Source organism: Neolamprologus brichardi, chromosome 4 (assembly GCF_056152115.1).
Source record: "Neolamprologus brichardi isolate AB-2024 chromosome 4, ASM5615211v1, whole genome shotgun sequence".
NCBI classification, from domain to species: Eukaryota; Metazoa; Chordata; class Actinopteri; order Cichliformes; family Cichlidae; genus Neolamprologus; species Neolamprologus brichardi.
Genome location: NC_142107.1, coordinates 3360544 through 3373381, shown reverse-complemented (window position 1 = coordinate 3373381; position 12838 = coordinate 3360544). Strand labels below are relative to the sequence as shown.

Sequence of the window (12838 nt, the reverse complement as noted above, 5' to 3'; positions counted from 1 at the left end):
TTTTTCCCTTTAGAAATGTCCCTCATAATTTGTCTCTTTCCACTACAAGACACTTGCTTTATCCAAAACACAGTCATATTCAAAGTAATCCCAAATTGGACTCTGGCGCTTTCTTCCGACTTTTCCTGACATGATTCTGCGTGTGGACGGAGCAGCAACACAGACGACTCGACTAACGTACTTGCCACCTGCTGGCATAATGAGACACAGCAAGAAAAAAATCTGGAAACTAAACTTCGTTTTCACCCTTGACTACTGTATGACACGCACACATCAACGAAAACTAAACAAATTTTTGCTATAAATTCAGTTAATTTTAGTTAGTTTTGTGAACACTCATTCCAGTTTTAGTTAGTTTTCCTTTTTTTGTTTTTATTTTTATTTCCGTTAACGAAAATGTTTTTTCACTTCTAGTTTTCGTTATTTCGTTAGTTTTCGTTAACGATAATAACCTTGGTTGTGCCGGAGTGGCGAAAGGTGCCAGAAGCTGATAGCAAGAATTATGATGGTTGCTATCAGTGGGCTGGGGGGCAGACTGCGGAGTGGTGAGGGCTGTTTAGAAAAAGATAAGCTTTTAAGTATTTAAGAATACAGGCAACTTGTCAAAAACGTTTCCTTGTGTCAGACACAGATATGTACACAGACGCTAGACAGTATTTTATTACCTGGTATTTTCACTCGAGGGGCCTGGGGAAAACGTTTTTTTAGGCTGCTCATCCTCTGAGTCCGTATATGTGTACAGGGGATTTGGTCTAAAGAAAAGAAATTAAAAACGGTCATAAGTAATTGTAAATGTGCTGTTGAGAATTATTTTATGAGAGGCCCAGACTTCAGTGTAAAACTAGGTCGCAGGCTGACAGGAAACTGCATGCATTTGCAAAATAGGAGCTGCAGGCAGAAAGTGAAACTAAGTAGCGTGTTTGATCAAAACTTGAAGTGTGTGTGATGTCTATATGCACTATATAGATAACCAAGCTCCCTGTTTTTGCTTGAGACTTCGGCTGGCGTGTCTGTGTGTGTGCTGACTCTCCATATTCCAGAATATGTAAAATTAAAGATCATTTTTTAAGTTAGACCACTTTGAGCCATGTCTTTTTTGGCCATTAAAGAATACAAAGAACTGGATTTAATAGTGCTTTTGGCATATTTTTTCCTCAAGTTACAGTTTCATTTCTAACAACACACACAGGAAACGGAGACGTGCAAGAAGGTACGGTAAGTTGGCGCTTCGTCATCTGCTTCAGTATCACTTTTATCTGAATCAAAAGGTGGTGCATGGCAACCAAAGCTGTCAAAACTAAAGTCACAGTCATTATCCTTGTCGGGTGATACATAGTTCTCACATACTTCTGAAATCTGCTCATAGTGACTGTTAAATTCTTGACTGTCTATACCTGGGTGACAACAGTGGGACACACCAGACTCTTCTGCCACCCGTGGTCGCTTAACTTCAACCTGTGCATTGCTGCTTTGGTTATGTTTTTCAGCAACCATCTCTTCAAAGTGCCCCGAGAATATCTGACTTTGCTGCCTCAACCATTGACCTTAATTTGCGCCTCCTTGACTAGCGTGATGCCATTGTCAGTGTATATCATATTAAACAAATAGTGCTATATTTGAAAATAGCCAAATAAGTAAATGGCTTAACACTAGGAATTTATTTAAGGATGTGAGTTTCTTACTTATTTATGGGTGGATGGTAGTTAACAATTCTGATCTGAAAAAAAGAGAAAAAAGGGGGCACAATGTCAATAAAAAGAGGGAAAAGTCATTGAATGCATTTATACAGTTAACTTTACGTTTACCAATCATATATCACAGATTTACAATTTTTTTTAGTACTAAGCAAAAAAGCAACCACAGAGCGACAGTCTGGGTCAATGGTGGCCGAGGCGACGGCAAGGCTACAAAGGAACCCTCGAAGCATTAGGCTAGCTTTGTAACGGAATATAACGGAAAAGTATGAAACGAAAATGTTTTCTTTGTTGATAGACTGTGTTCGCAGTGCAATTTATTTGTTGCCGGACTGTAAGATGAAAGTAGACACAATTTCTGGCTCCCACATTTTGTCCGAAACTGTACATTAACAAGTTTTTTACTGTTATTCAAATACGACCGTGGAAATAACGAATAGAAGAAAATTCATTCATTCTTACCTTATACTAATCGTGGTGCAGGCCAGTGCAGTGCATGAACTTATATGCCTTCTCCGCAGGCACGTGCAGAGGGGGGGGGGCTGGAGGGGCTTGAGCACCTGCCCCTTTCCTGATGGGTGCCCTTTTGTTGAGGCAGCTTTTAAAAAAATGATTATTATTATTTTTTTTTTTTATGTGTGTGCGCGTGCGGAGTCCTGTCTGTGCCCCTCAACAATAATATATACTAGGGATGCACCGATACCGATACTGGTATCGGGTATCGGCCTCGATACCACATTTTCTAAAGTACTCGTTAAAAGTCCCCCGATACCGGGGACCGATACCACGGTCTGAGACCTGTCTATGTTTGAGCGGCATGTAAGGGGTTAATCACAGGCCCCAAGTGCCCACCCCCAGGCCCCGGCTGCAGCTCAGAGCTGAGAGAAGGGCAGGCGAGACAAGGCAGCCATGTGGAACTATTTCAAAGTGAACGAAGACGCGAAAACAAAGGCGGACTGCAAATTGTGCTCAGTGAAATTGTCCAGAGGAGGCTCTAAAGGTAGCGCATTTAACACAAGTAATTTAATCAAGCACCAAAATCCCAACACGACAACGAGTACAAAGAGTTTACCCACGCTTATTTACCCATGCTTATTAGCACAGAGGAGCATAGCTGATGCTATAGCAGTGGGACAGAAAATAGTTGGGCATTTTAAACATCCCGCCTTAGCCTACTCCCGCCTCGAGGACATTCAGGGACAGCTCAACCAGCCAATAAAGAGACTGCAGCAGGACGTACAGACACGCTGGAACAGCACATATTACATGCTCCAGTCGCTCATTGAGAAAAAGCGAGTGCTGGGGGTGTATGTGTCCGAACTCCCTGACTATCTCACCGCTCACCACTGGGCTCTTATGGAGACGACTGTTGCCATCCTCGCCCCCTTTGAGGAACTAACTAAAAAAGTGAGCAGCTACGACGCACTAGCCTCTGATGTCATCCCAGCTGTGACTGTGCTAGTGAGACTTCTAAACAGAGAAGCAGACGAACAAATTTAAAATTTAATTTTGTTTTTTATAATTATTTATTCTGTAATATGTTGCATACAACATGCTTTTCATTTTAAATAAATGTTCTTAATTCCAAACTAGTCCCCTGTTGTTGTTGTTTTTTTGTTAAATTATAGGACTAAAGCTGTTACCTGTAAATTTAAATCATGTTTTTATTAAGTACTCGGTATCGGCGAGTACTGAAATGCAAGTACTCGTACTCGTACTCGTTTCCAAAAAAGTGGTATCGGTGCATCCCTAATATATACTATTAATCACAGTTTTGCTAAATAAAAGGATCTGGCTTTCATCAGTCACATGATCACATTTAACCAATGATCGCCCTTGACGGCAGAACGCGCTGGTTACGAGCTCACAGAGAGCACGCGCATTTTTTGCAGTCTGGAGCTGTAGGAGAAACACAAATTTACTTAGAGACACAGACTGATGCGACAAAACCAGTAACTAGGTGTACAGCGTACACTGTAGTGTATAGCACCCAGGAGTATTAGCTTATTATGTACACGTTGGTAAGTTGTCTTGTGGCAACTGACGAACTGAAACAAATGAGCATGCTGTGTGTGCAACAGCGCGACAAACATTACCTGTCCTTTTATTAACTGCACAGGTAGTGCTGGTCATAGCTGCTGGCTACCTGGGTAAGGCTGCCATGGGTCTGTAGCTCTGTCCACCGTTTTAGGGAACATATTTAGTTTTAAAGTATTTAGAACATATTTAGTTTTAAAGTAAGTTTCTGGGCTTTTCCTGCCTTTCTGGAGGGATTATATTTCACTAAAAAACAATTTAATATGCATGTCCACATAATTATGCATTATTATAATATTTTAAAAAACACACGCTGTATTTTAAAGAACATACATTAAGAAGCAGATTATATTAGATTTATATTTTAAATAAGACAAAATTTGGATTTTACAGCAGTAAAATTATTGTATCTCTACAGTTTAAAAATGTAATAAGCTTTGCCCCTGCACAGAGTGGATCGTGAAACAAATGGAATCATCATAAATACATTATTTCATATTTATTACTTCCCCCTCCTCATTGCTTTATTATTGTAGCTCTAGTAATAAATAATAATGTAAGGATTTTGAATCAGCAACGTGATGCCCATAGTGTATACAGTATTCTGAAGAAGGTCTAAAATGTCACTGTGTGTGCGTGCATGTGTTTGTTTTATGTATATGGATTTTTTTTAAATTATTACTCATGATATAACATTGTCCAGACATGCCTGGTAGGGACATGAGGAGGAAACAATAGGAGCTGTGTGAGGCTACTAAAGGCAGTGCTATAACATTTTTCTGTCATCATTTTATTATAGATTAAGTGCAAGAGTTGTTAGGTGTGGATAATTAGATTATAGTTTTTTGCAATAGCAAGTTGTGCCTTGTTCTCAGATAGACAGCAAGTGGAGAGCGATATATGAAATGATGGGATGGAAGGAAGAAGAGAAGCAAAGAGTGATTCACAGGCAGAGCCTAAATTATTTCTCAGTTTTTTGTTGCCTTATGGTTCCAAGCGCGGTCACCAATCTTTGCATTTTGTTATTATCTCATGATACTTGCTTAATCAGCTACCCTCTCTCCTATGGACTTTTTATTGTCTACAGTCTCAGATCAACACAGACCTGCCCTCCAGCACCATCAGCAGCAGGAGCAGCAGAAACCCCTCAACAGCAACATTGTACCCACCAGGTAAAACATCGGCTACGTTTGCTTTGCCTTGTCGCCACCTCACAACAGTGATATAGTATGATGCAATCCCATATTAGATTCTTGATGAATGTGTGTTGTTGTTATTCAGCCTGGTTCAATGTGCCCCTTTTTAACTTTGAGCACCCGCCCCTTTAAACGTCTCTGCACGGCCCTGCTTCTCCGGTCAATTCTGCTGAGAGTAAATCTAATGTCCCGCTCTACTGTACAAGACTTGAATGGTTACCTGGAGGGATGTACCACTGTGAGAGGGGTGCTACGGAATAGTCCAAGTGATCGCTGCTTTAATTTCCCGGTCAACTATACATAAATTGCACATCGACATGATTTTTTTTAAAGTTGGTGAACTGTAACTAGACCAGAAATCATTGATAACTAAAGAACATTCAATCTACTTTCTCCGGTACTTTATACCCGCTCAGTTGCAATGCAATTTAACGCTTAACTACAAATCAATGGCTTTTTGATGGTGACCTCCCATATGGAAAAGAAATAGTAAAAACTTATATGACTTAACTCATGAAAGTGGCCACTTTCATGAGTAAATCATATAAGGCCAGTGTTGGGGAGTAACGGAATACATGTACCGCTGTTACGTATTTAAAATACAAAATATGAGTAACTGTATTCCGTTACAGTTACCATTTAAAAAGGTGGTATTTAGAATACAGTTACTTTGTTGAAATAAATGGATTACACGGTGGTACTTCCCTGTTTCATGTTGTGGCGGGTCAGGACTGTTTGGGTTTTGTTTGACAGCTACGTTCTGTTGTTCCAGGCTGCAGCGTTACGGTTGCCATGGTTACAGGGTGACGCTCTCTCTCTGCGTGTTTCCTGGGTGAGAGAGGCCTTTTTCTTGTTGTTGTGCTAAGCTAATAGGCAGAATGCTACAGGTATAGCCCTAAAGAATGTAGCATCATAGGCAGTGTAGTCCGTGCTGCAGGGAGAATGGACTGCCATACCCGTTATGTGTCTGTGAGCGAGGGAGGGAGAAAAAGGAAAAGTACCAGCTGTTATCAAGCAGAAACGGGAGCTGGAAGCATGTAAATATAATAATAACCACTGCAGCCAAGAAGAGTGCCTGACGAGCCCAGTTGTAAGTAAGCTATTAAGACTCGACTGTACACCGTGTTCGTGTTTTCCTCCAAAAACAATAAGTTCCTTTGGAGCAGCCATTCAACGCCTCTCTCTGTCTCTCGCTAGCAAAGTTGACCCAGACAACAAAGTAAAGCTATTTTTCGGCTACGAGCCCGACACGAACCCGACGTATTAGCCAGAGGTCCCTTTACTACGGTTCGGAGCCGCGGACCTTCAGTAACAGTAATAAATCACAGCAATAGTACATTCATGTAGTTGTAAACAGCATGATAATATATTAAGTAATCCAAAGTATTCAGAATACGTTACTCTCATTGAGTAACATAACGGAATACGTTACAGAATACATTTCAGGGCATGTATTCTGTAATGGAATACATTTTAAAAGTAACCTTCCCAACACTGTATAAGGCTTACATGATTTACTCATGAAAGTGGCCACTTTCTCATTACTTTCATATATTGTTTTAGTAAGTATCCAAAACATACAAGTTTCATTATATAATTTTTCAAGGGATCTTATATCTGTTTTTACTCTTGTATGCTTTTCATACAAGTTTCACACAAGACAGATACAAACTTTATAAGATTTATATATATCTTTTCCATATGGGCTGACTCTGAAACAGGCGCTTCGGAATGATCGCCACTTTGATCTCTGGTCATCTATAAATAGACGTTTTTTCGACGCTATTGTTGTCACCTGGTCGACTACAAATAGATCAAATATCAATGACAAAAAAAACAATGGTAAATCAACATTATTACAACGTCCTTACAGTTAGACTGTGGGTTTACCACAGTATTTCTATGTTGTTACAACATTGACATTTCAATTCTGACCATAACGACGGATCGGATGAAAAATCAACATCAGTTCAATGTCGTCTTGCTATCTGGGCAGCAAGGATGCCAGTCTGCTAGCTTGCTTACATGTTAGCACTATCCTGCCACAAGTGCACTATGCCACCTACCAACAGAAAGGAAAAAATAATGTGCATATTTCCACAAGAGAAATCCCATGCCTGGACCGTTGTTGACCGCCGACATGATTCTAGCTTAGCACAGTGTCATGTGCGCGTTTTACATCCAACACGAAAACTGCAGTTGTGGTGCTTTCGATTGTACTCAGAACTCGGAAATTCTACCTTCCAAATACGAAGATGTAGGTAACACCAGACTGCAGATTAGCTGCATACAGGGCTGGACTGGGACAAAAAATCGGCCCGGGCATTTTGACTAGAGACCGGCCCACCATTATAGGAAAAATCATAAAGCCTTTGAATGAAAACGCTGTTGTGACAGTGATGTACACTGTTTTGATGGTGTATATGCATCAATCTATCAATCGTTTATTGTAAGATTCAGATAATTATTTTTTAAAAGCTAGATATTTTAAATGAGAATAAGAAAGAAAAGTACTTCTTTGCGCCCCCCTCTCCCTGTTAATGCCCCACCTGGCCCCCCTGGCAAAACTTTCCTAGACCCGCCCCTGCACAGTTACCAGCTGTCAGCTACGTTAAAAAAAGGATCCTGGGGTTATCTGTCTCTCAGAAACAGTGTTGCCAACTTAGCGACTTTGTCGCTATATTTAGCGAGTTTTCAGACCCCCTAGCGACTTTTTTTTTCTAAAAGAAAGTCGCTAAAAAAAGACGTGAAAGACATTACAAAAAACAATAATTGCTAAAAGAAATTTAATTTGTAGTTCTAAATAAATTCTAAATGCATTTAGGACGTTTTTTGCTCACTTTGTCTGGTCCACGATGTTATTTCTCTCTCCAGCAGCGTAGGTTACAATTACATTAGCATGACCAATTATGCAAATTAGGTGATGACGTCATTTAGCGACTTTTAGGACAACCAATAGCGATTTTCCTTACTGAGGAGTTGGCAACACTGCTCAGAAACAGTTCATAACTTCCCTTAAACTCATTCATGTCACCTGTGGCTCCAGCAAACATCAGCTGATACTAGAAATGAATATTAAATACATTCTAGCAACAGCTGACCAAGCTTAAACGTGCTGCTGTTGTTTAACGCGACATCCGCTGGTTTCCTCTTTCTGGCGCAAAGTGGGTGATAAACAAACAAGAGAGAAAAGCCGATCAGCTGATCATTGATCAGTTTCATGATTGAAGAAGAAACAGGAGAGGGAGGGGGAGAGAATGAGAGAAGAAGAGGCAGCTGTGCAGCAAAGACACAGAATAAATCCAGCTTTGTGTCTTTTTCATTGTATCTGAAGTCCGGGACAAACTGTGTTCCTTTTCACCTGAATACAAAACGCACAATATTTTCTCTGAATACGAGACAGTTCCTCTAATAATTAACCTTATGAACAAAATAAAGTTCAACATCAGGAACATCATAGCACCCACCCAGTTGTATAGAAACTCCGTCACGCTAGCTAGTATACAGTAGGAAAAAGTCAGCATAACGAAAATAAACTACATCTGAACTTGGTTTATGACCCAGATAGACTGCAGGTCATAACTTCTTACCTGAAGTTCAGTTCACCTGACACTCGGACCGGCGGCCGCTTCGGGTCTCTGCTCCTACCGCCTCCCCTTTCCCTCATCCACCTGCTGGCCTCCACCACTTGCTAATGTCACTGAATCTGTGGAAGCTCTGTGATAGCCACCACACGAAGTAACGAATAACGACCCTATCTAAATCCCAGTAACGATTAACGCGTTCCTGATTTTGGTGTAATAACTAGTTACCGTGCTCGTTACTACAATAATAACGTAGTTACTGTAACGCATTACTTAATAACGCGTTAGTTCCTACACTGCTAGCAAATACTTAAGATCTTAAGAAATGTTTTTTTTTATTTACAATGTCCGTATTTTTATTGCTTTATTGTGTTTGTTTTTAACTCCACATAGTGAAGATTATTTATTTACATAATTTTAAGCTTCTTATTTCTAAATTCTGAACAGGATTAGTAAGACATGGAGGACCAAGAAAAACCCTTAACTATCCAGCTGATGGAAATATTGGAGGATTTGTCACATGAAGAGTTTGAAAAGTTCAAATGGATCCTGCAGCAGGATGAAGTCTCTCCAATCCCAAAGAGACATTTGGAAAAAGCAAACATAATGGACACAGTGGATAAAATGAAGGAGACTTACAATGAAAACTTAGTGAAGAAAACAATTGAGGTATTGAGAGTGATTAAAAGGAATGACCTGGTGGAGCGTTTAGTAAGTTTGGCATCAAAAGGTGAGTAGAGAGAAAATAAGTAGATATGTAACTAGAGTTCAGTTTGCTTGAACACTTATTTGTGATTCCAAAAGTTTCCAAAAAAGTAAAATGCAAGACAGAGCTTTCAGTTTTCAGGCCCCTATTTACTGTAGGTAGGTATTAGCCCATCATGTCAAAATTATATTCAATCATCTGCAGATCCAGTGCATGAGTGTAATGTCTGGAAAAATAATGTAATTTGCTATTGCTATTCACTATATACAGATGAAACTTGAAAAATTTGAATATTGTGCAAAAGTTAATTTATTTCACTAATTCAACTGAAAAGGTCAAACTAATATATGATATAAACACATTACATGTAAAGCAAGATATTTCAAGCATATATATATATATATATATATATATAGATAGATAGATAGATAGATTTATATTATAGATAGATATCAATCACAGTTTTGATTATTATGGCTTACGGCTTATGAAGACCCTAATTTAAATTTCAAAATCTCAGAAAAATAGAATATTACATGAAATGAATAAAACAAGGATTTTAAATAGAGAGATGTCCGACCTCTAAAATGTATAATCATGAATTACTGCCTCAATGTGGCATGAGATGGATGCTATCAGCCTGTGGCACTGCTGAGGTGTTATGGAAGACCAGGATGCTTCAATAGCAGCCTTCAGCTCTTCTGCACTGTTCGGTCTCATGTCTCTCATCTTTCTCTTGGCAATAATTCTCTATGGGGTTCAGGTCAGTTGAGTTTGCTGGCCAAGATGGCCAAGCACAGTAATCCCATTGTCATTGAACCAGGTTTTGGGTACTTTTGGCAGTGTGGGCAGGTGCCAAGTCCTGCTGGAAAATGAAGTCAGCCTTTCCATAAAGCTGGTCTGCGGAACGAAGCATGAAGTGCTCCAAAATGTCCTGGTAGACTGCTGCGTTGACTCTGGATTTAATTAAGCACAGTAGACCAACACCAGCAGATGACATGGCTCCGCTGGAATTCAAGCATCTTGGATTGTTTGCCTCTCCATTCTTCCTCCAGACTCTAGGACAGGGGTCGGCAACCCGCGGCTCTGGAGCCGCATGCGGCTCTTTAGTCTATATTTTGCGGCTCCGGGTGGTTTGGTTTTTTTTTTTTAACTTGTAGTTCTAAATTGGAAGATTATTGTGATTTTGAAATATAAAATTAAAATTATAACTTATTATTTTTTCATCGCTCAAAATAAGCATCACACTCGCGGAAGCCGGTGTACCCGCCGAAACGCAGTGCATTTATTGAGACTTTTGACCCCAGGTAGGCCAGTTATGGATCTTCGGATCCACATTATGTCAGCAGCTATTCTCCACCATGAACTATGTTAAAAACAAACACCGCTCACGCCTCACAGATGGCAGCTTACAGTCCTGCGTAAAGATGAAAGCCCCGATTTGCAGATGCTGTGCGCAGAGGTTCGGGACCATAAGTCTTATTGTAAACATATCACGGCAGACCCGACGATGTTTCCATGAACATGCTTTTCAGCATCTCTTTATTGACCACTTTTCACACACGGTTGCTGTACGCATACAGCCGGCTGTAGCTTTTCAGCTCACAGCCCGACAACACAACAGCAGAGAGAGCACAGACTTTAAGGCAGCGAGGCGTGATTGCGGGTGCTGCTCAGGTGCGTCCGCATCCCCTGCAGCAGCGCTGCAGACCACACCCCGCCACACACATTAACCAGGTAAAATACATATTTAGGCAGAATTCTGCAAATATCTATTTATTTATTTTTAGCAGCATAGTGCTTTTTTTTTTCCAATTACTTTTTAAAAGTCAGGTCAAGGCTCCAAAAGCACAAAGGCGATATGAGGGTGGCGGCTCACAACAGTTTTTGTTTGCTGGATCATTTTAGTTCAGCTGGGTGTCTTTCCTTTTGTTATATTTCTTTAAGAGTTCAAAATGTGTTAATTACATAAATAAAATGTAATTTTCTCTGTAGCACTTCATGGATTTCATAAGCAACACAGCTTAGTTGCTCTGTGGATTCTTTTAAAAAGCAGTTAAAAACTCTTCTGTTCAAACAAGCCTTTTGTTGATCTACATATTTTATATTCTTTACATTATTTACATTTGATCTTTTACATTGTGTATAATGTCTATTGATTGTATTGTTTATTTTAATATTTGTGTAGAGCGCTTTGTGACTGCCTGTCTGTGAAAAGCGCTTAATAAATAAACTTTACTTACTTACTTTAGTTGTTCACACAAAGCATAAAGGTTAAAAAAAAAAACAATATATACAGTGTTATCTTCATTTTAGATTTCAAAAAGTATTTGCAGCTCCCAGTGTTTTCTTTTGCATGGAAACCGGGTCCAAGTGGCTCTTTGGGTGTTAAAGGTTGCAGACCCCTGCTCTAGGACCTTGGTTTCCAAATGAGATGCAAAATTTGCTTACATCAGAAAAGAGGACTTTAGACCACTGAGCAACAGACCAGTACTTTTTTTCCTTTAGCCCAAGTTAGATGCTTCTGATGTTTGTTGTCCAGTAGCGGCTTGAAAAGACTATTTAGTGTACACTAACTCTAGCCTCAGTCCACTCTTCAGTCCTTTCCACATAACGTTCTATTAATGTGCTTTGATACAGCACTTTGGGAACATCCAACTTCTTCTGCAATTACCTTTTGAGGCTTTCCCTCCTTATCGAGGCTGTCAATGATGTGTTTCTGCACAACTGTCAGGTCAGCAGTCTTCCCATGATTGTGATTACTACTGAACCATACTAACAGACCATTTAAAGGCTCAGGAACCCTGTGCAGGTATTTTGGATTAATTAGCTGATTTTGAATTTGGGGTTTTCATAAGCTGTAAGCCATAATCATCAAAATGAAAACAAATAAAGGCTTGAATTATCTCGCTTTGCAAGTATTGAGTCTATATCATATATTAGTTTCTTTCAGCTCAACTGATTGGATCATTTTTGAGACTGAATGACAAACCTTTGCTTCACTTTTTGTTTATCGTATGTGGTTGTTATGGTTTAATTTCTTCAGTATATTTCACATTCTTAAAATGTAAAAATTAAAGATAAATCCTTGAATGAGTAGATATGTTCAAATGTTTGAGAAGAACTAAAACATTTTCCACAATATAGTAAGCTGTCCCTTTGCTAATCTGTTAAATCATTGCTGTTCTACAGTTACCCTCAATATGGATAAGCCTGAATACAAGGATAAGGTTAGAAACTCTCATTTATTGTATAAAATCCAAAAGGTACAATCTCATTGTTCTTTCCAACAGTAAATACAAACACTTTTTTATTTACAGGAGTCATTTGATTTTTCTGAAGAAATCTGCGGAACGGAGCAGCATAAGAGAGAGTCTAAAATACTACCCACAAGATTTCCCCTTCAAGACAAATATGAACAGAAGTTCTCACCAGCAGATCTCCTTAAAATAGGCCCTCCTGTGAAACAGAGCCATGACACATCTGAGAAAGACTTAGCACATATTTTTCTTCAGAGGTTGATGATGTTAGACTACAGAGCCAGATATAGTCCTGTAAGACAAGACAATCCTGTTGTGAGCGGTTCACAGTCTGTTCTAGTGTTTAACATTTATAATATGT

The 12838-nt window shown here is 39.4% G+C and overlaps 1 long non-coding RNA gene across 1 annotated transcript; it reads left to right on the top strand.

Annotated features, from left to right (window-relative positions):
• The first annotated feature begins 4813 nt into the window (after nucleotides 1-4813).
• On the top strand, nucleotides 4814-12804 carry LOC102785903 (uncharacterized). Its single transcript, XR_015718973.1, has 4 exons — nucleotides 4814-4903; nucleotides 8959-9241; nucleotides 12410-12447; nucleotides 12538-12804. It is a non-coding gene; the product is annotated as an uncharacterized LOC102785903 (long non-coding RNA).
• The last annotated feature ends 34 nt before the right edge of the window (nucleotides 12805-12838 follow it).